Source organism: Humulus lupulus, chromosome 2 (genome assembly GCF_963169125.1).
Source record: "Humulus lupulus chromosome 2, drHumLupu1.1, whole genome shotgun sequence".
Lineage (NCBI taxonomy): Eukaryota > Viridiplantae > Streptophyta > Magnoliopsida > Rosales > Cannabaceae > Humulus > Humulus lupulus.
In genome coordinates this window covers 201199952-201227910 of record NC_084794.1, presented here as the reverse complement: position 1 = coordinate 201227910, position 27959 = coordinate 201199952, and the positions used below count along the sequence as shown (strand labels likewise).

Below are 27959 nucleotides of genomic sequence, written 5' to 3'. Positions count from 1 at the left end.
ATTAACTTTGCAATGCTCCTTGCCAATGCTCCTCGCTCACACTTGTTGAGTCATTTTCTGAAACTTGATACCTTATTGATAACATATATTAGTCTATGCAAATTGAGCAAAAAAAAGCAAAGTAAATATCATATGAATATATATCTTCCTCTTCAAAGAGTTTTACTAAAGCATGTTTGAAATACAAAGTTTTCTTGAATACTTTCTACTCAAGCAAGTACAATATGGAGCTGGGGAAAAAATTAGATAAACTGAACTCTCTAAAATTCTGGTCCAAAATTGCAGCAAGACTTCAGAAGCACTAACCTGTTGAAACTTGCATCAGTGAAGACTTAGCAACTGAAAATTAATAATGAGTAAGTCCACTCTAATGGAGCAATTACTCCAAAACCAATAAGCCTTCGCAAGTACAATTCCTCTTGTATCAACTAAACTCCTTAAAGCTTTCTAATGCAATGAAATTCCAGCCAACAAACTAAACTACCAATCCCCAAGATCAAGTTACTAACAATTGATTAAGACATAAAGTGATGCAACAACTACAGTATATTTTATCTTTTTCATTCTTGCTAAAATAAAATTTTATTTTTGACCAAGGAAAACAAGCTCCAAAAATAAACTAATACCTAACCATAGTTGACTCTATACTACTCTCGTGAGTTTTCCACTTCTATAACCATATATAGGTCACAACTAGCTAATAAGAGAGATTAATTAGTAGTGTAGACAGATTAAATCTCTCCTTAATTAATTTCTCTCAGATCAGTGGGAGAGAAAAGAATAACATAAAGTAAGCTAGAACTCTACACATAGAATATCTGTGTAGATTCACATAATATCCCATAACATATTTCTGAGTAATATCCCCATTGAATTTTAAATATTCTTCCAATAGTTTGATCTCATTACCCCAAAACATGGTAAAGAAATACATTCTTAAATAAATTATGCAATATATCTCTTAGATAACTAAATTTTATTTCCTTCACACAAAAAGCATTAGGATAAATACCTAGGGCACTACGCCTCAATCAAAAAGAACCTAAAGTTTTACACAAAACAAATGATTTTGCTAAAGAGTGAAAATTGCAAGAATATTGATAAACCTATAAATTATAGAAATTTCTCATACCTAAAATCAATTTATTTACACCTATAAATATATGCATAAATTACATATATATATATATAACATAAGCTGTTTTATTAATATATAAACACCAAAAGATGAAAAGAGATCATCTGAAATTACAAGAAGAAAAAGGAATTTCTAAGTCTTAAAACAAACTACCCATAAAGTCTTCAGAATTATCCAATCCAAAAAAAAAAAAAACCCAATCTGTAACCTGTGCCAAATTGAATCTAAGTCCCCCTTCCATATCTTAAAAGATTCTTCTATTCCCTTCCAACGAATGCAAAAGTATATCAAATAATAACTTTTTAACTACTCAATACAAAGTTAAAAGTGTAGCTGTAGCACAGGAATGATGATCAAAACAACCAACACCAAACAGAAGGTTGTACCTTAAACCTTGCCTTCATATACTCCCCAAATATTGCAACCTTCCATCTGGTCAGGTTAACAAATTCACATCCCACCTGCAGGAAGCATCACTACATCAATACACCAACAACCGGAAGGTGGTTTGAAATTATAAGTGAATGATGGGGAAACTAAAAAGGCAATCACAATGGAGGTATCAACATTCTACATTCATCTCATTTACTTGTTTGTTATAAAGTCATGCTCCATTTTAATTTAACAGGCTATATATAAGGGTATGCGTGATAAAGAAGTCTTAAAATACACACCAAAAGGAGATAAAGTCATAACTCTCACCCAAAATATCACCCAAAACCAGCTTAATTTATTATTTTGAAAACAAAAAACAACTACCAACAGATCAAAGAAACAAAATGGCTGAATACTTTCTTATTCCTAACCCACGCAACAACCCAAAACTTCATCTTTTCACACAACGAATCTAAAACTCTATTATTGAAAGTTAAATCATGCTAGCCAACCAAACAGCCCACAAAACAACCAGCAATCCACAATTCCAAAAAAAGTTAACGTTATTGTATCATGACCCCAATAAAAGTTTGAGCCACAAAATCAAAGGAATTTCTTGGCAGCGACCATGCCTACCTGAAGTCTGCCAACAATTTCTAAAAAATAGACAACATAAAATCACCATAAATAAACATGAGCTATCTTTCTTTACACAGACCACACCAACTTATTTAGAGCCTCAATCCAACTTAAACCTTAACCATAGAAGGAGCAACCAACTTCTAAATGAAATTCAATGGTTCACACACAAATTGATGGAAAATTTTAAGTCATTGACAAATTAAAAGAACCAATTATCCAAAATACTAATCAATGAGACAAGCTTTTTGTTAGACAAGCAAAAACATAAAGGAAAAAAAAGGAATCAGAAAACATGAATATGAAGATAAGATCTTTAAGATAAAGGTCACAACATAATAGGAGCATAGTTAACAAGTTAATATACAGACAAGACATCCTTTTTCAAAGTAAAGATTACAATTATTAACAACTAAGACATCCATATATCAAATAAATACTACATCACAACTGAACAAAAGTAAAAATATGAGAATGAAAAAAAAACGTTAACATGATGACATGTTAAAATTAACGAAATAGGAATTTGGTTTCTAGTGCGATGCTGATACCTGTTTTCCAGCAAAGTAGCTACCATTAACAAAATGATGTGCCAGAACAGCAAAGTCCAATGATTTGAAGTGTACATACACATTTCCTCGTAGATGAGATGACCCATTTCTACATACCTGGCACAGATGTTACTTTTGTTAAAACAATGCTTGAAGAGAAACAGTAAAACAGAGCATCAGACAACATCCAGGCAGTCTGCATTGTCACTCTCTTGCATGTCCCCTTTATTTAGTTTTAAAGATTGAAAAGATAAGAAAACTTGCACTTGTTGAAGATAATTAGAAAAACCAATGCATATGGAAAATCTTTTAACCCCTCAAAGGTAACAAAAAACCATTTCAAACCTTTCATTTGCATGTGCAGTTTGTACTTCTTAAAAACAAGATTATCTTTCTATCTCTTACTATAATGTCAGAATCAAACATCTAGTCAGAAACGGGAGAGAGCTCGTAATGAAAAACTTCATGTAAGAAGCAGATGGGATGGATAAAAATTATCATAGTTTCATGGATGTAGATAGTGATGGACCCAAAATGGGTATGTTTTAAAAATTTATACTCGCAAGCCCACGAATCGTATATGGAATATAGTGTTCGTGTAAGCACGAGATCGAACCCAAAGGAGTTTTCTAAAATAAAAAAGAAAACTATTCTGAATCAAAAGTAATAAATTCTAACCTAGCTCTAAAGATTGATGAGTTTTAATGTTAAGAACATAAAATAAAAGAATGAAAAATAAAGCTATTTAAGAGAATAAAAATATACCAATAATGATTTGAAAACAAGTGTTAAAAGACAAGATTATTAAGATACTAGAATCCACAAAATATAAGTTTAATAATATTTATTAGTATATTGATTCCCAAGTTTTAGTGATAGTTAAAATAATTCAAACTATCATTTTCCAAATAGATTTATAATTTTAAGCACAAATTACTTTTAAAAAGATAAGATTTTTCTTCACTTTTCAAAAATTATAATTTCAAAGTATTTAATGTGAATCAACCTAATGAAACAACAAAAAATCAAATAACATTATTTATAAGGCAAAACATAATATTTTTGTTCTAAGCATGGATGTGTAAAATTTAATGACACATCTTACACAAAGAATATTATGTTTTTGCAAAATGAAGAACAAAGTGCATATTATCTAACAATCCAAAATATGAGATATTAAAGATGGAAGACATATATGAAGAAGAAAAATCCATAAACTTTGTTGCATTACAAGGGAAATCAACATACAACATAAATATTACCTAGTTACAAGTTGCTTCATCATGATCTTAATAATCTTATGAAAAAGATTAGAAGCACATAACTAGAGTAGAAATTATAAAATAAATGACATACATACTTGCAAAATGCTCTTGAAAAACCCAAAATGGAAGAGAGAATGGTAGAGAGAAAATGGGAGAAAAGAAGATGGTAACCAAAAATTAAGCACCCCCAAATGGTCTTGAAATACCATATTTATAGCCAAAATAAGATTATTAAAATAATCAATTTAAATTAATTAAATTGATTAGATTAATTAAATAAAATAAATATGGTATGTAGAGGTAAATTATAGAGTGTAATGATGATGTTGTGGTGAAAATGTGTAGAAAAAATGGGTAAAAATTTGGCATTTTGGACATAGGGGAAAAATGGTACACTTAGGCAATTTATGGGCTCAAGAAGTGGTGGCTTGGTGGCTGGTGGCACCTGAGATGGCTGGATTGGGCAGGTGGGCCACGGGTTGGGCCTGGTGTGAATTGGGCTGCTTCAGCAAGGCAGGCGTACGGCTGGGGACTTGTGAAGCCGGCAGGTGGTCGGTTGGAGGCAGGCGTTGGTGCTGACTTCGGCTGGAGGGAAGACATGGTTGGATGTGTGGAGAGCTGAAGCATCAGGGAGCTGGGAGATTGGCAGATGTAGGCCTGGCTTGGGCCGAAGGTGCAGCTGGGAGGGAAACCGTGGGCCTTCGGCTTGGGCTTGGCTGGGCCATTTCATAAATGCCAACTTTCCATTCTTTTCCTTGATAATGTCATTTATTTTTCTTGCTTTTTCTTGCTTTTCAAGATAAAATTGCAGCAAATTATCTAAAAAAATAAGCATAAATTAAATTAAAACTAAATATTTTCAACTATAAAATAAATCAAGTTAATTCTTTGAAAATATTAATTATAACTTAATTTATATTTAACATTTAAGTTCAACAATTGCATCTTTTTATTCCTAACTTAACAATATTAATTTAAAATACAACATATTACAATAAAATATCTATGAAAACATATAGAAATCTAAAAAATCAAAATAAACCAAATAAATTCAAAATTACTTAAAAACTTAATACATCAATTAAAAACTCAAGAATTAAGCATCAATTAACACATAAAAAATGGTAAAATAATTCTATTTTGTAGAGTTATCACACCCCCAAACTTAAAGTTTTGCTAGTCCTCAAGCGAAAGAAAAATTAAAACACACATTTTTTTTATTGGTGATATAAAAATGATTTTCTCAAAAATTGCACAATGAAAATAATTCTAAAAAAATATTATGAATAAAAGTTAAGCTTATGTAATTAATTAAATTGTCAATTTCGCTTTAAAAAAAAAAACAGGTTTTCATTAAAATTATTTTTCACTTAAACTTATAGGAAATAAGAGTGTTCTTATTATGAAAAATGTAATTTTTGTTATAAGCAAAATTGACCCAATAATTAAAGACAAAGCTTAAAAATTATTCATATTTTTAAGAGAATTAAATTCAAACTCAATCAAGATTTTTATCATTGAAAATGAAAAATATCATCAAATTTTTTTTTTTTAATTTTTATGAAAATGAATATTTTTTTTTACAAGACAACAAAACAAATAACTATATATATAAATATTCTTCTTTTTAAACAAACATAAATAAAAACAAAAGTTAACACAAAACATAAAAAATAAAAACAACGCAAAACATAAACACAATAAGCCAAACTCTCCTTAATGATAATAACCATATAAATTCGATACCCCAAAATTAATTGAAGCATTGTCCTCAATGTGTCAAAATATAAATATAAATTAAAATTGACAAGAGTTTAGAGTTTAGAGTTTAGAATGGTCGTACCTTAATATGGTGCATCGCTAAGAGAGTAAAAGATACAACAAACAAAAATTAAATCACACATAAAACAAACAAAGAAAATAAAACACCAGTTATCAAGATCAAATAGGAATCAAAGAGCATGGTAAACAGGGTCCTTAAGGAGGATCTCATCCACTTCATCGGTTTTCCATTCTAAAAATGGTTTTAATTTTTGTCCATTAACTTTAAATATATCACAATTTTTAGGATTTTCAATTTCAATAGCTCCATGTGGAAAAACAATACGAACAATGTAAGGACCAGACCACCTAGAGCACAACTTTCCCGGGAATAAATGCAAACGAGAGTTGTATAAAAGGACTTTTTGACCTGGAGAAAAATCTTTTCTCAAAATATTTTTGTCATGGTAAAATTTCATGCGATCCTTATATTTTTTTTGAATAGTCATATGCATCATTCCTAATTTTGTCTAGTTCATTTAGTTGAAGTTTTCGTTTCTCACCTTCCTTGTCTAAAGAAGAGTTTAACTGCTTAATTACCCAAAAGGCTCTATGTTCTAATTCAACAGGTAAATGACACACCTTCCCATACACAAGTCTGTAGGGTGACATGCCAATGGGTGTTTTGTATGCGGTACGATACGCCCATAATGCATCAGTGAGTCTAAAGTACCAATCTTTCCTAGTTGGATTCATAGTTTTTTCTAAAATGTGCTTAACTTCCCTATTAGACACTTCAACTTAACCACTAGTTTGTGGGTGATATGGTGTTGAGACTTTATGTGTAATGCCATATTGTTTCATCAAATGTTCAAATGGCTTATTACAAAAGTGTGTACAGTTATCACTAATGATAGCACGTGGTGAACCAAATCGGAAAAATATATTTTCTTTTAAAAACCGAAGCAAAATGTTGTGGTCATTAGTGTGGCATGCAATAGCTTCAACCCATTTAGACACATAATCAACTCCAACAAGAATATAAAGATTACCAAAAGAGTTAGGAAATGGTCCCATAAAATCAATACCCCAAACATCAAATATGTCAATAATAAGAATATGATTTAAAGGCATCATTTTTCTTTTAGTTAAACTTCCTAACTTTTGGCAACGTTCACAAGCTTTACAATAAACATATGTATCATGAAAGATAGTAGGCCAATAAAAACCACATTGTAAAACTTTAGCAGCTATTTTATTACCACTAAAATGTCCTCCACGTGCATGATCATGACAAAAAGATATGATTTTAGAGTGGTCACAATTTGGAATGCATCTTCTAATTATTTGATCAGGGCAGTATTTAAACAAGTAAGGATCATCCCAAATAAAAAATTTCACCTCAGAATAAAATTTAGATTTATCATGCTTAGACCAATGAGATGGTATTTCTTTAGTGACCCAATACTTAACAATATAAACATACCAAGGCAAGGAAGAAACATGCATTAATTGTTCATCAGGAAAAGTTTCAGTGATAGGAGTGGAATCATGTATAGTTTCAACAACTAGTCTAGATAAATGATCAGCAACAACATTTTCAGATCTCTTTTTATCACATATTTCTAAGTCGAATTCTTGTAAAAGCAGGATCCAACGGATCAAATGAGACTTAGCCTCTTTTTCGATAAGAGATATTTTAATGCAGCATGATCAGAATAAACAATAATTTTAGACCCTAACAAATAAGATCTAAATTTCCCCAATGCAAAAACTACAGCAAGCAATTCTTTTTCGGTTGTGGAATAATTTGATTGAGCATCATTTAAAGTTTTGCTAGCATAGTGAATTACATGAGGTATTTTTTCAAGTCTTTGTCCTAAGACAACACCTATAACATAATCAGAAGCATCACACATTATTTCAAAAGGTATTTTCCAGTCAGGGGGTCGAATAATGGGTGCTGTAGTCAACAAATTTTTCAAATTTTCAAAGGAAACAAGGCAATCATTATTAAAGACAAAAGCATTTTCTTTTCCAAGTAAATGGCATAAAGGCCGAGAAATTTTGCTAAAGTCTTTTATAAATCGTCTATAGAAATCGGCATGGCCTAAAAATGATCTAATTTCTTTCACAATTTTAGGTGGGGGAAGTTTTGAAATAAGATCAACTTTTGCTTTATCAACTTCTATTCCCTCAGATGAGATTACATGACCTAAAACAATTCCTTTTTCAACCATAAAATGACATTTTTCCCAGTTAAGCACAAGGTTTTTCTCTTTGCAACGAATCGAAACACGTGAAAGATGGTGCAAACATTCATCAAAGGAGGACCCAAACACAAAAAAATCATCCATAAACATTTCAAGAAATCTTTCAACCATGTCAGAAAAAATTGAAATCATACACCTTTGAAAAGTCGCAGGTGCATTGCATAATCCAAAGGGCATGCGACGATACACAAAAATCCCAAAGGGGCATGTAAATGTAGTCTTTTCTTGATCTTTTGGGGCAATGGGGATTTGGTTATATCCCGAATACCCACGAAGAAAGCAATAATATACATGGCCAACTAATCGTTCAAGCATTTGATCAATAAAAGGTAAGGAAAAATTGTCTTTTCTAGTAACATTATTCAGCTTTCTATAGTTTATGAACACTCTCCACCCCGTTTGCACTCTAGTAGGGATTAATTCATTTTTCTCATTTTCAACAACTGTGATCCCAGACTTCTTAGGCATAACTTGAACTGGACTAACCCATTGGCTATCAGAAATAGGGTAAATGATACCTATGTCTAACAATTTTATGACCTCTTCTCTAACTACTTCTTTCATATTTGGATTTAACCTTCTTTGACATTCTCGAGAGGTTTTAACATTCACTTCTAGATGGATTCTATGCATACATATGGATGGGCTAATTCCTTTAATGTCTCCAATTGTCCAACCTATGGCTTCTTTATGTTTTCTAAGGACATCTAACAATTTATCTTCTTGTTCTTTATCTAAAGCGGATGCTATGATAACAGGTAAGGTTTCAGACTCTCCTAGAAAAACATATTTTAAATTTTCTGGCAAAAGTTTAAGGTCTAACTTTGGAGACTCGGAGATTGATTGAACATGATCTAAGGGTGAAAAAGGTTCAACTTTGGTTTCATTTAAGGGTATAGGCTCTAGAAAAGAATTCACATCATCATTAGAGTCATCAACATGCAAGTTTATACCAAAGTATTTTTCACAAAAATCAAGTAAGTCATTTCCATCATCTTCACAAATACTATCTATCATGTTAACTTCATGCACTTCTCCACACTCAATAGATTTAACAACATTAAATACATTCAATTCAACAGTCATATTTCCAAAAGATAATTTCAAAACACCATTACGAAAATTTATGATTGCATTAGATGTAGCTAAGAATGGTCTACCTAAAATGATAGGAATTTGAGCATGCACATTTTCCACGAGTTGAGTATCAAGAACAATGAAGTCAACAGGAAAATAAAATTTATCAACTTTTATCAAAACATCCTCTATAATGCCTCTAGGAATTTTCACAGAACGATCGACTAATTGAAGAGTTATAGAGGTAGGTTTTAGCTCACCAAGACCAAGTTGCTTATAAACAGAATAAGGCAATAAATTCACACTAGCACCCAAATCAAGTAAAGCCTTGTTAATAAAATGATCACCAATAATGCATGAAATTGTGGGACACCCAGGATCTTTATATTTAACAAGACTCTTATTTTGAATAATGGAACTAGCTTGTTCAGTTAAAAATGCTTTTTTAGGAACATTAGTGTTTCTTTTAACAGTACAAAGATCCTTTAAAAATTTAGAGTAGGCAGGAATTTGTTTAATGACATCTAAGAAAGGAATATTGATACTAACTTGTTTAAAAACTTCTAAGATGTCATTATATTGGCCGCCTTTTTTAATTGGAAGTAATCTTCGTGGGAATGGGACTTTTGGAATGAAAGGATGGATTGGAATTTCCTTGTTTGAGGAGTCATTGGCATTAGAACTAGAAGGCTGACTCTTTTCTTTTTCCTTTTCGTTTTCAACCTCGAGTATGTAATAGGGTTTGACAATGTTCTTTCCGGACCTAAGAGTTGAAATTGATTTGACTTCTCCATTATGACTAGACTTTCCTATCTCATATTGACCTTTCGGATTAGGGATAGGTTGACTAGGGAATGTTCCTTTTTCTCTATCAGCTAAAGCAGTGGCGAGTTGTCCTACTTGTGTCTCGAGTTTGGTAATTGATTGAGACTGATTTTGTAGGATTTGTTTAGTGGATTGCATAAATTGTTGTAAAGTATCTTCTAAGGAAGGTTTTCTTTGTTGCGGATATGGTTGATTTTGTGGGGCATGAGCTTGGTTTTGTGTGTTGTATTGGTGCCCTTGATTCATTTGGGGTTGGTTTTGTCTCCATGAAAAGTTCGGATGGTTTCTCCAATTTGGATTGTAGGTGGATGAAAATGGGCTATCATTTGGTTTCCCATAAGCATGAAGAGCATTGGCCTCCTCAGAAAAGGCTTCTTGGTAGGAAAGACATGATTGGGCATTATGGCAAGGACTTGAACATATAGAACACACATCTTTTCTTGGTTGTATTGGAGAGTTTATAGTTTGGCTTATGGCTAAAGCTTATACTTTTCTCGCTAATTTGTCTAAGGATGTTCTTAAGTCTAATTCTTCTTTTACTTCATACCTTCCTCCTCTTTTTGGTGAATTAGTTGACCAAGACCTAGGATCAAAATAATTCCATTGTTGTGAATTGACAGATAAATCTTCGAGGGCGTCCCACGCCTCTTGTCCTTGAAATTTTAAAAAATTTCCAGTATGCATAGATTGAATCATTTGACGATTAGAGGGAGTCAAACCATCATAAAAATATTTTACAAGTCTCCATTTTTCAAAACCATGATGAGGACATTTTAATAATAAATCTTTAAATCTTTCCCAACATTCATAAAACTCTTCATTATCTTTTTGAAAAAACTCGGAGATTTCTCTCCTTAGACTATTAGTTTTAGACATAGGAAAATATTTCAGCAAGAATATATTATAAAGTTGATCCCATGTAGTTATAGACCCTGTTGGAAGGGAATTTAACCAAGCTTTTGATTTGTCTTTTAATGAAAAATGGAATAATCTTAGTTTGATCGACTCATCAGAAAATTTTTGAAATTTAAATGTTGAGCAAATTTCTAAGAAATCTTTTACATGCATGTAAGGATCTTCTCTATCTAACCCATAAAAGGATGGAAACAATTGAATGATTGCTGGTTTAAGCTCAAAATGAGTAGTAGAAGTTGTAGGTAAAACAATGCATGAAGGAGCATTAGATGAAATAGGTGCAAAATATTCAAGCAAAGTTTTTTCAGGCACAACATTTTCATCAACAGGATTAGCAATTGGTTCCATGATGCTCAAATTTTTACTAACACTTTCAATTTGAAACAGAGATAAACGACTTTTTACTAATCGATTTTTAGAGTTACGTTCCCAATGATGCATACAATTTTAATAAACAAAATAGAAAATATAATCTCAAACAAACAATTTTCTGATGTGGAAGATCAGTTAAAACCGCAACCACAGAGCATACTTATAATTTTTAGAGATTTCACAACAATATAATTCTTATGGTTTACTTGTCCCCAGGCCTATTTGATTCCACTTACTCGCGCACTACTAACAACTCCCCGAGGTTAATTAGTAGAGGCGAGTTGGGAATTTTGTTCAAATTTCCTTTAAGCAAAAATTGCTTATGGTGAAAGGACAAGATTTAGGTTTTCCCTTTTTTTTTCACAATTACAGAATAATATGATAAAAGGTAAAGAAAAAATAAGGCAAAATTAAATAAGACTAAATTTTAGGCAAGAGTAGGGAAGCATAGCATGCCATCAACCATAACAAAAATAAGGTAAAAATTAGGAGGCACAAGTGCCATCAACTAAAACATAAGATAAAAGACTAGGAGGCAAAATTGACATCAACTAGTATCTTGCGGAAATTAAATAAAATAAAAATTACAACAAGATAAATAAAGAAAATTATAACAATGGTTAGGAGGCACAAGTGCCGTCAACTAACAAAGAAATACAAGAAATAAAAATTACAACAAAATTAGGAGGCACAAGTTCCATCGACTAAAAAAAAAGATAGATAGGAGGCACAAGTGTCGTCAACTAAAAAAAACAATAAATATAAATATATATATAAGTAAGTTTTTTTTTTATGGGTGGTAATTTTCTTTTTATCTTTTTTTTTTGTTTAGTTTTTATAGATATATATATTTTTTAGTTTTTTTAAGTGCAAAAATTAAAATAGCTAGTAGAAGAATTCACTAACCTTGAGATAAATTTCGTTTCTTTTCTCTTGCAACTCCCTGGCAACGGCGCCAAAAACTTGATGGACCCAAAACGGGTATGTTTTAAAAATTTATACTCGCAAGCGCACGAATCGTATATGGAATATAGTGTTCGTGTAAGCACGAGATCGAACCCAAAAGAGTTGTCTAAAATCAAAAAGAAAATTATTTTAAATCAAAAGTGATAAATTCTAACCTAGCTCCAAAGATTGATGAGTTTTAATGTTATGAACATAAAATAAAAGATTGAAAAATAAAGCTATTTGAGATAATAAAAATAAACCAATAATGATTTGAAAATAAGTGTTAAAAGAAAAGATTATTAAGATACTAGAATCCACAAAATGTAAGTTTAATAATATTTATTAGTATATTGATTCCCAAGTTTTAGTGATAGTTAAAATAATTCAAACTATCATTTTCCAAATAGATTTATAATTTTAAGCACAAATTACTTCTAAAAAGATAAGAGGTTTTTCTTCACTTTTCAAAAATTATAATTTCAAAGTATTTAATGTGAATCAACCTAATGAAACAACAAAAAATCAAATAACATTATTTATAAGGAAAAACATAATATTTTTGTTCTAAGCATGGATGTGTACAATTTAATGACACATCTTACACAAAGAATATTATGTTTTTGCAAAATGAAGAACAAAGTGCATATTATCTAACAATCCAAAATATGAGATATTAAAGATGAAAGACATATATGAAGAAGAGAAATCCATAAACTTTGTCGCATTACAAGGGAAATCAACATACGACATAAATATTACCTAGTTACAAGTTGCTTCATCATGATCTTAATAATCTTATGAAAAAGATTAGAAGCACATAACTAGAGTAGAAATTATAAAATAAATGACATACATACTTGCAAAATGCTCTTGAAAAACCCAAAATGGAAGAGAGAATGGTAGAGAGAAAATGGGAGAAAAGAAGATGGTAACAAAAAATTAAGCACCCCCAAATGGTCTTGAAATACCATATTTATAGCCAAAATAAGATTGTTAAAATAATCAATTTAAATTAATTAAATTGATTAGATTAATTAAATAAAATAAATATGGTATGTAGAAGTAAATTATAGGGTGTAATGATGATGTTGTGGTGAAAATGTGTAGAAAAAATGGGTAAAAAGTTGGCATTTTGGACATAGGGGACAAATGGTACACTTAGGCAATTTTATGTAATGCACCAAAAAATTTTTTAGATTATTTAAATTTTTGCGATTTATTTTATTTAAATGTTAAGTGTGATGAATTGTTTTATTTAAGTGTTGTTATTTTATTTAGTTGATTGTTTGTTTTATTTGATTGTTTATTATTTTATTTAATTGTTAGAATTGTTTGGTATAATCTTTTGAATTTAAATTTGTTAATTGTTTGTTTGGTTAATTAATTTAATAAGTGAATAGTGTGTAACATGTGTTATTTTACTATTAGTGTTACATTTTAAATAAATGTGACAATTGAGGTAATTATGTGAGTTATGATTGAATGCACTAAGGTGCATGGTAGATAGTGATGCACTCTAGTGTTTTAGTGTGTGCTAGTACATGGTAATAACGTGCACATGTGTGGATTTTCTACACATTTTATAATTGCCATTTATGATATTTTTTGGGTAGTTTATTTTAATAAGTAGGGAATTAAAGAAAAATAAAATAAAAATAAAGGAAATGGCATGTAGTGTGGACGTGTATGTGTAGTGGGAAAAGAATGGTTTATTCCATTTATTTTCTTGATTCAATTAAATTAAAATTAGAAGACCATGGTTATTTTAGGTAAGGATGTGATCATCTTTTTATTCCTTGCCATTTAAAGATAAAAAAAACAATTATACAAAAATTAAGAGAAAATATGGAGAGAATAGGAAACTTACCTTTTCTTTTTATTAAGCCATTATGAGAGAATAAGGATAAAGGGGAAAGGAAAGAGGGGAAGAGCCATTTGCTCTTGTGGCTGCCGAAATTAGAGAGAGAGAGAGAGAGAGAGAGAGAGAGAGAGAGAGAGAGAGAGAGAGAGAGAGAGAGAGAGAGAGAGTGGCGTGTAGAGAGAGAGGGAGAAGAAGAAAGAAAGAAAGAAGAAGAAGGTGAAGAGGAACCCATCTTAGAGTATGTTATCTTGTTTTTCTTGTTTGTCTAATCTCTTTTTATTGATTATATGTTATTGACTTGTTTATTTGTTGTGTGTGTTTGGGTTCTTTCTCCTCCTCATGGTGGTTTTCAAATAAAAAACCCTAGGCTTGAACAAGGGTGTGAAGTTTGGGTATTGATCTTATTGTGTTCTTGATTTTACAATCAAGAGAGATAATGGTCTTTCTTAGCCTATATATTGGTTTTGATGGGTTTGTCTTTGAGGTTTTTGATGGTGATGCTAATGGTTGATTATTGTAGGATTGATGATTATGATTTGTATATTTTGAGAATATGAATTGTTTAAAAAGGGTTCATGGGTATGATTGAGGGAATGGATTTGATAGGGTTTATAATGAGGAGATATGTTATGTTTATGTTGCTATGGTTATCTTTTTAATCTTTGATTTATGTAAATGGTAAATGATGATTTTAGAAATATGATAAGAATTATGTTAGGGTTTTTGTAAAGGCATGTTCATGAGATATGGTGTTATGAATTTATGTATGCTATTGCCATGGTTATTGTTGTTGGATTTCATGTGTAGATTCAATGGAATAGAAAATTGGTTTTATAAGACTTCATGTGAATATGTTAGTAATATTAGAATCATGTATATAATAAGAGTATGATGGGATTTTGGACATGTATGATTTTATGTGAAATTTTTGGGATAAAAGATGAGTTTCATGAGAAATTAAGCTTGCTGATTTTTACAAATAATTGGGTAAAAGTTTGATTTAAAAATGATTTGCATGCATAAGTAATGTCCTTGATGTTATGTAAATTTTATGGAATTAAAAGGGGATTTTAAATCTCATTAAAATGATATTTTTACTCAAATAATTACATACAGAATTTTTATTGATTTTTGAGAAAATATGAGCTTTTAAATTGAATATGGTGATTTTTAATGATAAAAATAGTTGCTGGAATTTTTGTAAGAAAATATGAAGTGAGTTTCACTAAAATGAATTTGATGAGTTTTTGGAATAAATTATTTTTCCTAAGTTATGGTAATATTGAAAAATGGTATTTTTAATGGTATGAATGCATATTTTGATAAGTTATGATTTTTCCTTTGTTTTGATTGAGAAAAAAATATTTAGATTCTATTTATTTGTGATTTTTGAAGAAAATAAATGGTGGCTGAAAGTTTGTTTTAAAAAGGTTAAAAAATTGTTATTTAATTGTCACATATGGATTTTTGTTACATAAAACTAAGTCTTAAATAATTTAAATCAAAATGTATTTTCCACACTTAAAAATAAATTTTTCTCACCTCATTTATGTAACACAATGATAAAATTTATTTTTCTAAAGAAACATATTAAAAATAGGCATTTTAATTAAATCCAAGCTTTTTGGTTAATTCTTTGTAATTTGAGATTAATGAATGAAATTTGTCACATATTTTATTTTTGAGCTAAAATAAAATAATGTTTTGAGAAATTTAATCAACTTAGAAATTTTAAGAAAAATAAAGCATGTAATAAGTCTATTGATTTTAAAACAATAAAAGTAAGAAGTGTAGAATTATCCTTTTTGAAAACATCTCTATTACGCAATGTTCCCATGTATGCATGTTACATGCAACTCCACTTTTACGTCCAAAATTATGTTTATTATTCAACTATGTGGTTTTTATAAAACGATCATGCTAGTAAAATGGGTCAAACGAGCATTATTCTTTTATGGTGATAATTGCATGTTTTGTGTAACTGTTATTACGTGTGCATGGCCCATGCACACATGAGTTGTGTGGAAGGGCAAAATAGTAATTTTATGAACCTAAGAAATGTTATTTTGATTATGATATAGGCTCGTTGAAAGATTGTGAAATTTCTTAGCTTGGACCTAAGGTAAGGAAGTTAGATAGATTCTATGATTTTATGCTATGAATGGTAAGACTATTGTATGAATGAATTGTTATGAATTATGAATGCCATAACGTGATGATATGTTGAATGTGATATGTGTATGGATGTTAGATACATCAAACCAGTTACGATGTTAGATACATCAAACAGAATACGATGTTAGATACATCAAGCAGATTACGATGTCAGATACATCGAACGAGTTACTAAGGACATTGAGACGTAACTCTTAGGGCGGACACGCCGAGGTTATTCAAGGACCAGTGATCTCCTGTTTACCTCATAGGGTGACATGGACAACTAGCGATCCATGCTCATCATGTATGCTGTATGTTTGTGATATGATGATATGTTACGATTATGTTATGATATGATGATATGTTACGATTGTGTTATGATATGATGATATGTTACGATTATGTTATGTTATACCATGATGTTTTAGATGAACGTTAGTGTTTGTTTTTGTTGTATTCTTACTTGCTTATTTGTTTGTACTTCCTTACTGGGCTTTTAGCTTACCCCCTTACTTTCCTTCCAGGTAGCAAATAGGATTTCTTTATGGCACGCGTGGGGACGTGAGGAGTTCTTTCATCATGGGGTGTATGGCGTGGGGTAATCCTATGGACGGAAAAACGATCAACGTAGAACGCCATTTAAATTATGTTTTGTTTTTAAGAGACTTTCCTAAATTATCAGTGGGACTCTGTTATTTAATTTTTGGTTTCTTTGAACTTTGCATAAAAAAATCTATGTTTTATTTTAAAACTTATGGCCCCAACTTGCATGGTTTTAAACAAGTCCCCCAGAGACTTTGATAATGAATGGTATTATTTTATAAACTATGTTATGCGAATGTTTTGTAAGTATTAGTCTAGGGCGTTCTTTACAATTTATGGGCTCAAGAAGTGGTGGCTTGGTGGCTGGTGGCACCTGGGATGGCTGGATTGGGCAGGTGGGCCACGGGTTGGGCCTGGTGTGAATTGGGCTGCTTCAGCAAGGCAGGCGTACGGATGGGGACTTGTGAAGCTGGCAGGTGGTCGGTTGGAGGCAGGCGTTGGTGTGACTTCGGCTAGAGTGAAAACACGGTTGGATGTGTGGAGAGCTGAAGCATCAGGGAGCTGGGAGATTGGCAGATGTGGGCCTGGCTTGGGCCGAAGGTGCAGCTGGGAGGGAAACCGTGGGCCTTCAGATGGGGCTTGGCTGGGCCATTTCATAAATTCCAAATTTTCCATTCTTTTCCTTGATAATGTCATTTATTTTTCTTCCTTTTTCTTGCTTTTCAAGATAAAATTGCAACAAATTATCTAAAAAAATAAGCATAAATTAAACTAAAACTAAATATTTTCAACTATAAAATAAATCAAGTTAATTATTTGAAAATATTAATTATAACTTAATTTATATTTAACATTTAAGTTCAACAATTGCATCTTTTTACTCCTAACTTAACAATATTAATTTAAAATACAACATATTATAATAAAATATCTATGAAAACATACAGTAATCTAAAAAGTCAAAATAAACCAAATAGATTCAAAATTACTTAAAAACTTAATACATTAATTAAAAACTCAAGAATTAAGCAACAATTAGCACATAAAAAGTGGTAAAATAATTCCATTTTGTAGAGTTATCAGATACTTTATCTCCTTTCATCTTTTAGAGGTCCTTTGTTTTTCACTGTGATTTCTCCTCTCTTATTTTTTTTTCTAATTGAGAAAATAAAATGAAAAAAGCTAGCAAAAACATTAATAAATCAAAAGGCACAAAAAGCAGTTTGAAACCTTGAAATTCACAATTTCCACAAATTTCAAGAACTCCGTATGGACATCCTCATAAAATTCTTTATAACAGTGTTCAACCTCCTCATCAGTATACTGAAAAGCCAAAAACAAACACAAAAATTACTGATATACAGATCACTATACAGACCAAAGAGAGAATAAGTAAGGAACATTACAAATGTTTGTAAAAATGCAAAGCAAATGAATGAGATGTACGTCCCCCATTAAATCATGCTGACCATCAGCTTTGGTACAGCTCAAAGGTCAAAGCACACTTTTTTTGAAGAAATGAATAGATACTAAAAAAATAAAAGGAAAATACTAAAATTTGTAAAGTACTCGAGTGAATATCATGCAAGAGTTCTAATCGATCAAACAAAATCACACAATTAACTAACTGCATTAGACACCAAGGCATTCATAAGTTTGTGCATACAAAATACAAAGAATAGAAAAACATAAATGAGCAAAAGTTTCTTGGTACATTAATTTAACAGTTCTGACCATTAAATATATCAACATAATCATAAAACTGAAGCCATTGAAATTACTGAAAGCCAATCAGATATGTGTATCATTGTAGTCTGTAAAGAGTATGTAAAGGCTATAAAAGTCCAATCAACAATGCTACTTGCACTCTTAAAATTTTAAAACTACATGTGGTCCACTTTTAAGTCTAACTAAAGGCTACATAAAAGAGAGTATTGTCCATTTCTCACAAAAACCCATTTAGCCTTTGAGTTTTTTCTGTTGCTGATCTGCTCCACTATGAGTGGTTTTCCAGTGTAAGCGTAATATGAGTATCTTTTTGAGGAAAACATCTACTAAAATTATATTTTTTTTAACGTGTTTAAATTAAAGTTCAAGCTAGGTGCATTTTTTTATAAAATTCTGTAGAAAATCACAAACCTCTAGAAGTTATCATCACCATCCAAACAGCTCCACTTAGGATAATAAACCCAACAAACTCTCAATTGTTAAGGAGAAATAATTGGTTGCTCCAAAAACTCATGCAGTTAAGGGTTCAAACATAATAAATGTCAAATTTAAACACACTGGACGATTATGAACCATAGTTGGAATGTTTTCTATAACCAATTTTACAATACCAAAGTAATGAAAATGTGAGGTAAGAAATACATACATATTATTTTCATAATTACAATACTATAAAGTTTGTAGTAAGGTAATAGGAGTTAGATTAATTAAAGCCTACAGTATGATACATATAGAACCCTTTGTATTCCAATACAAAAATGAGATAGAACATAACATGATTAGGTAATAAAATAATTAAAGCATTAGATAATAACCACTCTTTACTCTTCTATGGGGAAGAAGAATACATGACTGCATAAATATTTTAGTCCAACTGAACTAAGAAACGCAATCAAAATGAATCTTGCACATGAACCTATCGCTTAAATTAAGGCAAAGAATAAGAACTGAACAAAAATACATTTCCGAAGTTAAATATAGAATCACATATACAGTAAGAACAATAGAAGAAAAGCTTCAGACAAGACATAGTATGGAACTAAAGAACTTCTACATGTTAGCATTCAGAGTGAAGAAAAGAAAAAAAATCAAAGAAGGTATAAGTTAAAAGGATTGACTCACTCAAACCATTACTATCAGGAACTTAATAAATGCTTTCTCTCGTCAAACAACTATACGAAGTGAGATGAGATTAAAAAAAGTTTAATCTTTATGCAATGAAATATAGAAGAATTGTATAGCCATTAGCAGGATACGAGAATCACAAAACTATCGCTAACAGACCTCAAGCCCCTCATCCTACTCCCAAGCAAGGCCAAGTCCACTATACATATTCTTGATAAGCAAAGTGCAAGATTTATCAGGATAGAAATGGACTCTACTACAACACTGACCAAACCGACAAGCTCCAGTTTTTAAGTGGAAAGGACAATGAGCTTTATCCTGTCATACATATTGTTATCCCCATAATTTCAGTTTGATGATGTGGCAATCAAAAGTGACAAGTGGCAATGCATGGTCAGTAAAATGACCCATTAATAGTCAATAAATGTGTTGGCTCTTCGGAGTTGTGATAAAGTGATCTCACCGATCTAATAGAATTTATGGCCGACCGGTGGAGAGCATGGCCGACCAGTTAGGTGTTTGGTCGACCGATGGAGTGCATGGCTGACCAGTGAAGTTTTTGGCCGACCGATGGAGTGCATGGCCGACCAGTGAAGTATTTGGCCAACCGGTGGAGTGCATGGCCGACCAGTGAGGTGTTTGGCCGACCGGTGGAGTGCATGGCTGACCGGTGAAGTATTTGGCCGACCGGTGGAGTGCATGGCCGACCAGTAAAGTGTTTTGCTAGACCAGAGATGTGTCATGCTTGACCAGAGTTGTGCTAGAGGAGTGCTTTGCCGACGAGAGGTGCTTGCCTATGTCCTTAGTAACATCTTCAACCCGAATAATTCTCAACTGCTGCGGGAATCTCTCAAATATCCCAGAATAATAGCTATATTGTTGTTATTTAAATTTATTTATATTTTTATTAATTAAATTCTATTGGAAGAACCAATGACCCGGTCAAAGGGAATATATTATGTACGATCCATGAGCCTATAAATAAATGGCTCATGGCATCATTTTGAGGATCTGATCTTTTTAGACTGAGAAAAACTCTCTAGTTTGGAGACTTTGGGACTGTTACTTGGGGTATTCTTGGGGCATTTTCTAAGAAAGTTTAGAGAGAGAAAATATGTATTTTTCTACTTATACTTAAGAAACTCAGTTGGCTCAAGTTCATCTGAACTTAAGTGTAGGATATATATCATAACTCCAAGTGGATTAGGCTATTACCAATAAATTGGGGCTGAACCACTATAAAATTATCTGTGTCGTATTTTTCTCTTGACGGTTCATTGTAGTTTTGACATTTACTCGTCGTTGGCCAAAATCGTGGTCAACATTTTGGTGCTTTCATTGAGAGCCTGAAGAGAAGAAACACACGACTATCATATCAAGATGGCGCCCAAGAATACCAGTGTGGCATCCAGAAAGTCAGGCACGTCAAAAGAGCCTGCTAGATCAGAAGGTCCTGGACTGTACAACCTAGAGACTGAGCCCAGGGTCTTTCTCGAGGAGACCACTCCAGAAGTTAAACAACCCCAGGAAGAAATAGGTGATTTCCAAGAGGAGATGGTGCAATTTAATGCTCGGCAGAAGTCTTTTGCTGAAGGGATGGCTAGGCAGAGAGCTGCGTTAGAGCAGCAGAGGCGCGATATGGAGGCCAGAAGCAAAGAGCTCAGACAGCGACAAGAGGAATTCGACCGGAGACATCGTGAAGTAGCACTTGCTCTAGAAGTGGCTACCCAGTTGGCCCAAGCCAATGCTCAAGCCACAACACAAGCAGCCACCCAGGGAGCAAGAAATAATAATGCTGATCGGAGGACCACTGACAGAGCCAATTCTCGGGGATCGGACAGAAGCAGGAGTAACCCCTGGTCAGGAAGATGATGGGGACCGATCTAGAACTGCCTCGACGCAAAGGGGGCACTCTAGAACCCCCTCCAGGAGCCACCGATCAGAAACTTCTAGATCAGGGAGTCACCGATCGGGCAGTAAAAAGACTCCGCCCAGACAGGAACATACCAGAACTCCTCGAGATAAGAGGACTTCAAAATTCAAAGATGGGCATGGTCGTGATGAGGCTGATAGTCATCACACCGACCAGTCAAAGGAAAAGGAGGGCAACGACCAACAAGGAGGAAAAGACTGCCCGGGACGTACCGAAAAGCCTCCACTGCACCCCGGCCAGCAACGTAGTAGGAGAGAGCAAGTCCCGCGTAGTAAGCCCTCTGGAAAATTGAAGAGTATGGTGTTTGATCGGGCAGGAGAGCATGCTTCCTGGAAGGATCTAAGGGATGTTATCACCAACAAGAGGAGGACTGTCCCGGTCGAAGGGAAAAATCTGAACCGCCCTGCCAGTCAAGTAGAAATACTTGACGACAGTGCACCAGATGGTAATGCCCGACCAGGCGGTCAAGACCCTGGAACTTTTTCAGTTGCACCAGCCATCCAAGCTCAGCTTGACGTGCTAACAAATGCAGTGCAAGGTTTGTCAAAACGACCTTCCGGGATGGATACGATAGACCACCGGAGTGGCAGCCCATTTTGTGCCCGGATTAGAGCAGCCCAGCCGCCGGCAAAATATAAAGCACCGGTTCTGCCAGTATATACAGAAAAGGTAGATCCCATTAGACATGTTGGGAAATTTGAGGACCAGATGGAATTGCTCAGAGTAAGTGACGATTATCGGTGTAGATTTTTCCCGACTACTTTGTTAGATACCGCCCAGGAATGGTATTTGAAGTTTAAACCGAACTCCATTACCTCTTGGAAAGCATTCAGGAAAGAGTTTTGTAGACAATTCAACACTACCCGGACCCCACCAGTTTATGCCAACCACTTGGCAGTTATCAAACAAGTAAAAGATGAGTCTTTAAAGAATTATATATAGAGATTCATGAGAGAAGCCAATAGAGCAACTGCTGTAGGAGACGAGGGGAAGATGGTTTCCCTATCTGCTGGGATAAATTATCGGAGCCTTTGTGGGATAGTATACATAGAAATCCAATTTTGACACTTCAACAATTTCTTGACCGAGCAGACAAGTATATGAAATTGGATGATGCAATCGAAAGAGAGGAGAATGGCATAAACAATCCGAGCGGATCGACTGACCCTCCTAAGAATGGTGGAAATAGTCATAATGGTGGAAAGAAACGTGGGAATAACGAGTCTGACCACCATGAAGAAAAGAGAACAAAGTTGAGTTCAAACGAAAATCCAACCAATTATGAGCCTCAGTTCACTAATTACACCACTCTCTCGGCCAGCCGAGTGAAAATATATCTTGTTAGTCATGAAGAGGTTCCCTACAAGAAACCTCCACCCATCAAGAAAGAGATGAGGAAGAGAGACATGAATAAGTTTTGTCGTTTCCATGGAGATTATGGTCATGATACAAATGAATGCAATCACCTCAAGGATGAGATAGAGTTTCTTCTCCATTCGGGCAAGTTGAGAAAGTACCGGGCAGAGACACCCCAAGGAGAAGGAGGTAGTAGCAATCTTGGGTTCAAACGACAAAGATCTTCACCCTTGCAGCCCGGGCCTGTGGACTTTACCTTAGACACTATATGTGGAGGTCCACACTTGCCTGAGGATAGCAACAAAGCAAGGGAGAGGTATGCTGAGACACTTCGACATGAGCGGGAGTGCTAGGGATCAGAAACCACTAGAGCGGCGAGCATCGGAGGATATATTATCACTAAGTATCGCTTTCAGAGTGGTAGTTTAATTTCAAGTTGGTTTATGAAATGGTTATTTGTTGACCAGTCAGCTATTTTTGAACAATTTCTGTTGTTTAAGATTCGTTATTAGACATGTATTGTCCTTTTTTAATTTACGAGTAATAAAAGAGATTACGCGCAGCGTGGTCGATTCTTTCAACAAATGTGCATGTGTGTTAATTATCTGAATAGTGTTCAACTGGTCGGTAAAATCAGACAGTGTTCAACTGGTCGATACATTCAAGCAGTGTTCAACTGCTCGAATATTTTCCATTTATTCTATGTGTTTCACAAGTAATTAACTACTCGAACAGATTCGGTCAAGTAGCAAGTGACTAAGGATCTTTCAACGCTCGATCACTTGGGGGGCACATGGGGTATACTGGTATATAATTTAACATAGGAAATAAGAGCACGAATTAAGATATCTATTTTTAGGCTGACTTGTAAATTTTCGAAGTCCAAAAAGGCCATTAAGCTAACTTGTTTGACAAAGCTTAAGTAACTTGGAATTTTTTTAAATTTCAAGTTAGAAGCAGATATTCATGTGACAATAAACATTATGCTCATAAAATGTTAGAGCAATAAGAGTGTGAGAAAGTATATTTAGTATGGACTTATGAAATGTCTAGAATTTCTAAGTTAGAAAACTAAGTACTCATGCGAAAATATAAGGCATACATCAGAGTGACCTTACTATTGACAAAAACTTATAACTTTTTAAGTGTAAAAAGACTTAGAATGTTTCAAGTTAACAAAGAAAAGTAAAGTATAAATGCATGAACCATAAAAATTTTGTGCAAACCCGAGGACATAAGGGCATTCATCCAAGCGGTTAGGCACTGGTGTTCGAGTAGCCAAGCGCGCAGCAAAGCGACTATGCGTGTTCGAGTGGCTAGGGCTTGTCCAAGCGGTGAGGGGGCGTGTCCGAGTGGCTGCGTTGTGTGTCCGAGGATCTAGGCATTAGAGGAGCTGTGGGCTAGGCATCCAAGGAGCTGCGTCCGAGGCTGCATGTGTTCGCGTGGAAATAGCATGTATCCGAGCGGATGGTGCTGCATCCGAGCGGATGCTGGGGCGTGTCCGAGTAGACTACGTGACATCCGAGCAGGTGTGGAGTGGTGCCGATTGGATGGCGCGCACGTGTCTGGGCAGCTAGCGTATCGTCCGAGCGGATGTATGAAGTCACCCGAGCGGCTAGGCGCGCATCCAAGGACTTGTTGCAGGTGCGTCCGAGGAGCTGTTGTTGTGCATTCGAGGAGCTAGTAGGTGCACATCCGAGCGGCTGTGCCGCGCGTCCGAGAAGCCAGGTGCACCAAGGGAGGCGCGCATCCAAGGGGCTCTGCCCTAGTGTCGAGGAGCCAACATGCCAAAGGCTGCTATCCAAGGAGGTTATGTGCCCCAAACGGAGAGGGCATTCCCAACCCACAAGGCGGACGTCCAACTAGCAGGAAACAAAGCACCCTAGGGTTAGCAGTTAAGAAATTATTTGGGTCCTCGAGGACCAAATAGGCATTCCCAATCAGCTAAGCAAGCACAAGTTTACTAAAAAACATGGAGCAAACATGTTTTCCTACTCATGGGGTACTACATAAGATCAAAAAATGGAATTTGAAGAATACAAAAGTGAAAGTTACTGACCGGATGGAAGCTTTTGGATGACCTCAAAAACATTTTGCTATAGAAAATTTTTATCATACAAGTAAATCATATAATAAACTTGGGGGACAAATATTATCCCCATAATTTCAGTTTGATGACGTGGCAATCAAAAGTGACAAGTGGCAATGCATGGTGAGTAAAATGGCCCATTAATAGTCAATAAATGTGTTGGCTCTTCGGAGTTGTGATAAAGTGATCTGACCGATCTGATAGAATTTATGGTCGGCCGGTGAAGTATTTGGCCGACCGGTGGAGTGCATGGCCGACCAGTTAGGTGTTTGGCCGACCGGTGGAGTGCATGGCCGACTAGTTAGGTGTTTGGCCAACCGGTGGAGTGCATGGTCGGCCAGTGAAGTATTTGGCCGATCGGTGGAGTGCATGGTCGACCAGTGAAGTATTTGGCCAACCGGTGGAGTGCATGGCCGACCAGTGAGGTGTTTGGCTGACCGGTGGAGTGCATGGACGACTGATGGAGTGCATGGCCAACTAGTTAGGTGTTTGGCCGACCAGTGGTGTGAATGGCCGACCAGTGAAGTATTTGGCCGATCGGTGGAGTGCATGGCCAACAAGTAAAGTGTTTTGCTAGACCAGAGATGTGTCATGCTAGACCAGAGGTGTGCTAGAGGAGTGCTTTGCTGACAAGAGGTGCTTGCCTATGTCCTTAGTAACAGCTTCAACCCGAATAATTCTCAACTGCCGCGGGAATCTCTCAGATATCCCAGAATAATAGCTATATTGTTGTTATTTAAATTTATTTATATTTTTATTAATTAAATTCTGTTGGAAGGACCAATGACCCGGTCAAAGGGAATATCTGATGTACGATCCATGAGCCTATAAATAAATGGCTCATGGCATCATTTTGAGGATATGATCTTTTTAGACTAAGAAAAACTCTCTAGTTTGGAGACTTTGGGACTGTTACTTAGGGTGTTCTTGGGGCATTTTCTAAGAAAGTTTAGAGAGAGAAAATATGTATTTTTCTACTTATACTTAAGATCTCAGCTGGCTCAAGTTCATCTGATCTTAAGTGTAGGATATATATCACAACTCCAAGTGGATTAGGCTATTACCAATAAATTGGGGCTGAACCACTATAAAATTTTCTGTGTCGCATTTTTCTCTTGAAGGTTCATTGTAGTTTTGACGTCTACTCATCGTTGGCCAAAATCGTGGTCAACACATACAAAAAAAAAATACTTAGAGACTATGTTCCTCTTAATCATACCAGCAAACAAAAAATGAGTTAAACACATAGACAAAAAATATAAGTGAGACTAATAACAGATCCCACTCTCGAATTAATGTAGTTGGAAGAGACTAAACCTTTTTTCATGGATCCTAATGGACGAGAACTTGATAACAGATAGTGTTGGAGACACATGATACACAATATAGGAGAAATACCAATTCAGTTCTGAAATTTGGTACTTTTTCGGCAACACTCTCAATCAATTGTTGTCCTGACATCAATGTGTTTCTATACTTAGCAAAAGTTTCAGATTCTGGTGCAAGAGGATTAGACGTGGGCCTATCAACATCCTGCAAAATGAAAATAATAAGATTGAGTGTTTAAATCTTGGCTGAACCACATGAGAAAGCACTTCACAGGGCGATATATACACAAATGAAACCCAAACTTGATATTCATATCCATACCTCTTTTCTACTTTAGTCATCTAGCTTACTTTTTTCTTCGAGGCCCTGATCATTTTCTTCTTGAAAATGATCTCATTTCCTTGCCCGATAATTTCAGTAGGCCCTTCTTCATATTCCCCTTCATCACTCATTTGCAGTCTCAGCCTGTCATAAATTTAACAAAGTAAATATAACTTCCTTGCTAGAATTACATATTCTCTCTGCCAATCAGCAAAAACTCAAAACATTCTATAACAAGACAAAAAAAGTTCTTCTTTCCATATCAATATCTCAAACCTTTAGGTATATTATATTAATTTGGTTAGTTTTTCATTCTTTTCCAGCAACCAAACAGCCGTTAAAACCAAAATACTCCGAGAAAGTAAGGAAAAGAAGAAAGTACATGCTGTTTCCGAGACTCTTCATCCAGTGCCTTCTTTCGTTGTTCCTCATATTCTTCTTCTTCTTCCATCTTCTTCCTTTTCATCTCAATGGCCTCGAGCCAGGCCTTCCCCCTCTCCTCGAACTCCTTCCTCTCCCTCTCGGACCTCTCCGCATCTTCCTTCTCCATCAGGTGTACCTGACTCGTCAAATCGACCACGCCATTCTCCGATTCACCATCGCCACTGCCACGTTTGTTGAGCTCTACATTAATTAGAATCTAGACATAAGAGAAAATGAACGTGATAAAGATGAGAGAAGCTATCAGAGGGAGAGTGATTTGGGCGAGATAGAGGAGAACACGAGAGAGAGAGAGAAGTAGAAAAAAAATAAAGATAAATGTTTTCAGTTTCCCTCTAAATAAATTCACTGACCCGCCAATTTTACACTATAGCATTTTATGTCCCATTTTTTTAACTAGCTTTTATAATACTTTTTCAATAGTCTTATAACCATGTGTTGTGAAAAGTGGTTTTCCTTGTAGTGATTCTAACTGATTGTATTATTTGAGTTCTTTGACTTGTTCGTTACCAGCTTACCCTACGGACTAGCTCATATTTATATCTTGAGAACTCGAGAGTATAATTTAGTGGGAGTGTTAATCATAGATATGAACATCTAGAACTTCTGATGAAGAAGTGAAACGATGGTTTCCTTTTAGTTTGGTTCAAGGTGTTAAATGATAGAGATCTCATTTCAGTAATTAATATTAGTTTACTGAAATATCATTTACAAGGAACTAAGTGTTCTAAGGATAAAATACAATGAGGGGTAAAACGATATTTTAGTCTCATTTCATTGTAGACCGTCTATAGAGGATTGAGTGACAATTATGGTTGTAACAATGGATAATTAATAGCGTATCTATATTTGTTATAGAGCATTCTATGAATTCAAGAGTGCAATTTCGAGTCTTTAGTGGAGTCAAGAGGAATTAATAAGTTAGTAAATTTATTTG

General features: G+C 34.2%; 1 non-coding gene and 1 pseudogene across 1 annotated transcript; one reads left to right on the top strand and one right to left on the bottom strand.

Annotated features, from left to right (window-relative positions):
* Nucleotides 1–1140: 1140 nt before the first annotated feature.
* LOC133816490 (zinc finger CCCH domain-containing protein 5-like) lies at nt 1141–27270 on the bottom strand (annotated as a pseudogene).
* On the top strand, nt 10659–10765 carry LOC133820508 (small nucleolar RNA R71). Its single transcript, XR_009886916.1, has one exon. It is a non-coding gene; the product is annotated as a small nucleolar RNA R71 (small nucleolar RNA).
* Nucleotides 27271–27959: the final 689 nt, after the last annotated feature.